The 5,812-nt window shown below is 33.6% G+C and overlaps 1 long non-coding RNA gene across 1 annotated transcript; it reads left to right on the top strand.

The window, feature by feature from the left end:
- The first annotated feature begins 2,743 nt into the window (after positions 1-2,743).
- On the top strand, positions 2,744-3,665 carry LOC111881780 (uncharacterized). Its single transcript, XR_006186205.2, has 5 exons — positions 2,744-2,790; positions 2,912-2,983; positions 3,090-3,201; positions 3,266-3,311; positions 3,474-3,665. It is a non-coding gene; the product is annotated as an uncharacterized LOC111881780 (long non-coding RNA).
- The last annotated feature ends 2,147 nt before the right edge of the window (positions 3,666-5,812 follow it).

The following is a 5,812-nucleotide window of genomic DNA, read 5'->3' as shown; positions in this document are numbered from 1 at the left end:
GAGGCTCCCGGAGTCCCGAGAAAAAGGAGTCTTTCGGTTTCGAAATGCTGCTCCAAATAAGTTCCGGTTTTCGATAAAATTCGCTGTAAGTGTGCTACGCTTACGCAATTTTTAATATAGCTTTCAAATAATTATAGGAATGTTATTAGGTCCTTAAAATAATTATTTGGGCTATTATTATGAGTTATATTGAGTGTTATTAACGCTTATATAATAATAATAATAGTCAGACTATTAATTTGTCGCGGTTATCGTTAGACTAAACCCTAGTGGTATCAATACTAGGTTTTATCGAAGGAATATCGTTTTGAGAGTATCGAAGCGCTGTCCGAGTGCTGAGTCACCTTTCAGGTGAGTGCATAGTTATTTTCAGCTTACACATAGATATGAAGTATTTTATATAAATTACGTGCTATGTGTGCATATTACCTGAATACTTGCTATCTATGCTAGATGAACATTTTTATACATGTTTTCAATGATTTAAACTGTATATGTATTTTATATCTACGAAAATGTTGGGGTAAAACATAGGTAGATGTATTAGTTGTTGTGTGACAAAATAAAATAATGAGAGGCCTCGTTATAGATGTTATTGATGATCCAGTCATCTAGCGGAGTATAGATGACAACCATGGACTATTCTAGACAGTCTAGTGGAACACTAGCAGGCTTGCAACCTGTAGGTGTTTATTTGAACTGTGTGCTCACCAGATGTACTCCATCCCCCACATGGTTGCCTTAAGGACATTTATTGCTGAGGAATCCCCTTAGCAGTAGTGTCCGTCCTGATGATAATCCTTAGGATAGGTCCCTTGTGATAGATGCTTAGGGACGTAATGTGAGGATAACGGGAACGGGTAATCGGGTTATTGTTGGTTGAGGAAATTAATAAACTTATTTATTGTGGGTTGAAAACCCTATGTGCTCACCAGGCTCCCAAGCCTAACCCACTCAGTTTCTTGTATTACAGGTAGTGGCGCATGAGCATAGATGTGATATCTTGGGATGAGAGATTAATGGATTTTAGGCCTGTAAATACGGAATAATGTAGTAAGGCCTATGTTGTATTGTTTATGCTTATGATCTATATCGAACATGACATCCCGAGTCTTTTTAATGAAATACATTTCTACGGAAATGCTTTTGATAAATCTCTATCATATTTTGTTTTGGGACAAATTCCGCAACACTTTTATTTAAAATGTTACTCTAATTTTTAAACCAAGCATAAACAAAATCGGTCTTTTCTGGCCGTGATTTTTCGGGATGTCACAGTGTGTACCCTATTCAAATACTTGTGAGGGCCTTAGAGGTTGGAAGATACCTAAAAGGAAAGAGCTTAAGCCACTAGTGACGCCGAGTGGTTTTTCTAGACCACCACTCGGGGCATGGTTCATGGACACTATGGTGTTTAAGGACTGGAGTGATATTGGCGTAGTGATGGCACTGGATCAAATATCATGTTTGAGTGAGAATTTTTAGTGATGGGAACAATGACAAGTACCACTCTCGAACGACAACGTGCATACTTGTATGTGCAACGTCGAAGTAACGAACGCAGCGAATCGGGAGTAATGTTACGAGTGAGAGTCGCGACTCGCTTAGTGCACTGGGTCGAGCCGGTCACGATAAATATCACGTTTGAGTGGGAAGTTGTAGTGATGGGAACAATGACGAGTACCACTCTCGAACGACAACGTGCATACTTGTATGTGCAATGTCGGAATAGCGAACACAGCGAACCGGGTTAATATTATGAGTGAGAGTCGCGCCTCACTTAGTGCACTGGGTCGAGCCGATCACGTTAGTAGTGAATGAGGTTTTTACCACTTGGGTTAGTGATGGACCTAGGGTTAGTGATGGACCCAGTAGGGTATGGTTGGGCCGGTCACTTAATAGTGAACAGGTTTTGTCTTCATGTTAGTGATGGACCTACGTGCGAGGTGTCTACATTACGGGTTAGTGATGGACCCATGTGTAAGGAATCTTCATTGCTTGTTAGTGATGGACCTAGGGCTAGGAATAACAATTAGTTATCTAATACTAAAAGATAAATAATTATAGTAGACCCTAATGATACTCTAGTGAGAAACATGCGATGTAAATGATATATATGATGCATATGATGTATGTGATGCATGTGATGTATGTGATGATATGTTATGTGTGTTTTTTATAACATTGTATTTATGGTTAACTCACTTAACATTTGTTGATACTTGTTTCTTTGCTTGTAAAGCCTTGCATGGGTACAGGTTGCATAGTTTGACGACTTGGTGAGGATGGAGAATTTGGGTAGTTACATTCCAATTTATGTCTTAGTATTGATATTGTTTGGACATGTCGTGGAGTTTTCTTAGCACTTGTTTTTGAGAACTTGTTTTTGATTTGGTTTATCAACTATATTTTGATGAATGATGTTTTTGAAAAATAAACGTAACATTGGTGATGTTTCCTTTAAACTTTAAATAAGACTTCCGCTAACGTATTCTGTTAAATAAATGTTTGGAAAAAAAAAATAGGTGAAAAAAATCACGATGTTACAATTGTGATGCTTAACAAAATGGCAGCAACATATAGCATCTAAAATTCAAAAGGAAATGAATTTTGAATATATTATTTGTTGAAATTTCTGAGTAATTGTGATGTTTAACAAAAAAACCATTAAACTTTAAATTGCTTGTTTTAGTCTTTGATTAGTTGAATAAGTTTATTACTTATGATTGATTGACTGTGAACAGGACTTGTACAACTGTCTCATGGACATTCCGCTGTTTTTATGAAAAGGTACTTTACTTACTGATTTAAATGTTTAGGATTAAAAAATCAAGCCATTACTTTATTAATATCTTTCATTATCCAATTTCTGAAACAAATTTTTCTACATGCATTTCTTGAATATGAGAAGTATAAAATGAGCAATGGAGAGCTGTCATTCACAGATGCTGCTTCTACAGAACCTCCTTCTGGTGCAAAACAGGTAGGTACCTCAGCGAAAGTCATATATTAATTGTTTAGTATTAGTATTTTTGTATGTATTGTTTCTTAATTACATCAAAACATGAAGTTGATTTGTTTGTATGTAGACAAGTCAAAGTCAAACTCCTGGATCAGGGATCAGGAAGGGCAAGAGCATGAGCCATTTGACGTTCACAACGCCTTCTTGGTAATGGCGAGGTTGGGGATCCCATCATTAAGGTATTATGTATTTTTAATTCAAACTCAAAATCCATAATCTAATTTTATGTCATGGTATTTGTAGGATAAGACTCCAAGCACGGCAATAAATCATTAAAAGCAAACCATTGGTACATTTCCATTTTACGTTATAACATAAACAACCAATCATTGCTACATTTTTCCTTAAATGTCTATACTAACCTTTGACCAACCTTTTTCGATATATAATTGTGTATTTACATATATAATTATTTAATGGTTTTTTTACTAATATATTAGTTTTGTCTCAGTTTTGGTGGAAGAATGAATATACAGATGTCGAGCTTGATAGGGTGCGTGAAAAACGGGCTATTTATGTCATAAATTTTATTTACTAGTGATATGAATTTGTCAATTACTTTTTAATGAATTTGGACCGTATTTTTGAATTTGACACTATAGTTCGTGTAAGCCTTTTTATATATGTATGATGTTTTGTTTTGTGTTATTAGACATTAAATATGTACTTTAGTTTGATTAAGATTTGGTGTGTGTATATATATATATATATATATATATATATATATATATATATATATATATATATATATATATATATATATATATATATATATATATATATATATATATATATATATATATATATGTCAAAAATCATATTGTACAAAAAATATGTCGTAATGTGAAGTCGCAAATGTCTGTCATAAATACAAAATTGTTACGAATTATGACAAACAAAGTCAATCATAAATGTATGTCGAAAACGGGTCCTACTAATTGGACCCTATATTTTTTTTAGAGGAATCCTTCATTATGATTTTTCACGTGTAACTATATTTTTTCCTATTCTCAAAGTAAAAATTAAATTTTCAAGAAGTCGTTCTGTCACACCCCAAAACCAAGAACGGCGGAAACGTTCTGGGGCAGAGGACGTCATGTATAGTATCACAACACAGTAAATGTAAATAAGCAAACAACATCATCCATTGCATTAAATATATAATTTTAATACAAGTGTGTTCTGTACAGTTATAGACACCAAAAATAATGAAACACAAAATAATATGAGATGACTCTTGAATGCACTCCATCTTCTCAAAAGCTGGCCTCGGTACCTGTCTACTGATGACCTGAAAATACAAGTTATTTTGAAAGAGTTTATCAGCATTAAGCTGGTGAGTTCATAAGTATTTTAGTGTCAATGTTTCTTGTAAAAACGTTTGAACCTGTCTCAATGTATAAGTTTGTAAAAATGTAAGCAAATGTTTGAAAGTGTTTGTAAAAGTTTGAATCTCTCAGAAAATCCTATATTTTCTATAAAAGTAACCTTCTACCAAGGCTAAACTGTTTTGTAAACTTGTCTGTTGTAAAAGTGTGTAATTACCCAAGTATAACTATCATTTGTTAAAAATATAGTTTGTACACTAATGCTTAAGTGAGATTATCACTAAAATATGTAATGGGTAAATCATTGTAGTACTGTAGCTTTGTATAATAAGACTACTGCTGTACCAAATACTACTACCTTAAACCGGATTTATATTAAGGCATAATGTGATAAATTGCACCATGCTATCGACTGGTAACAACGACATAATGAATGGTCGTAATAAAAGAAATGACGTTTGGCACCCGCAGACATGCAGGTCCGGCTGTAGCTAGCAACAAGGTGTAGGATAGTCAATCCAGTATAGATCTATACGCAAACTCACGCTCTCCCTCCAAGAGAATTCTGGCTACAACTCGGGCCATGACATTTAAGGCATGCCCGATACAGTGGATCACAATTATTACGTATTTATGTATATGTATTGTTTCTCGTATATCTGTATATGTATTGTTTCTCGTATATCTGTATATGTATTGTTTCTCGTATATCTGTATATGTATTGTTTCTCGTATATCTGTATATGTATTGTTTCTAGTATATCTGTATATGTATTGTTTCTAGTCTATTTGTATATGTATTGTTTCTCGTATATCTGTAATTGTATTGTTTCTAGTATATCTGTATATGTATTGTTTCTAGTATATCTGTATATGTATTGTTTCTCGTATATGTACTGATCCTGTGTTACCCCGATGGTAACTAACTAATGATGTACTGATAAGAATGAATATGGAAGTACTTTTATGTCTATATATGTATATATGATATATAAGTAATATTGAAACGACCTTCGGATGGTCACCCGAAATCCCACCAGACCACATCTCAAGGCGCGAAAAGGAAATAGGGCGGATGGCCTTCCTAAGTCCTTTAAACATTATTTATACATCTATACATATATGGGCATGCAATTGAATATATAAAGCATAACTAAGTTTTCATAAAACATTTGAAGCATAAATATGATTTCAAGAGGAGATCGACTTGATGTCGATCTATAAAACAATTTGAAGGTATAAGTTAATAAAACAGTTCAAGTATAAGAAGCATTTGTTTAAATCACAGTCTATAAGTAAGTTTGGATAGTAAAACAGTTTGTAAAACATTTCAAAGTAAAACAATTTGATAAACAGTTTGAACAGTGGTAAAAATCGTTGTTTTCCTAATTATTAATCACATGTGATTAAATGCAATCACATGTGATTGAAGCAATAACTTATAAGTATTTGACTTGTATCC

Source organism: Lactuca sativa, chromosome 8 (genome assembly GCF_002870075.4).
Source record: "Lactuca sativa cultivar Salinas chromosome 8, Lsat_Salinas_v11, whole genome shotgun sequence".
Lineage (NCBI taxonomy): Eukaryota > Viridiplantae > Streptophyta > Magnoliopsida > Asterales > Asteraceae > Lactuca > Lactuca sativa.
Note: the sequence above shows the minus strand (reverse complement) of the source record. Positions and strands in the feature narration are given on the sequence as shown.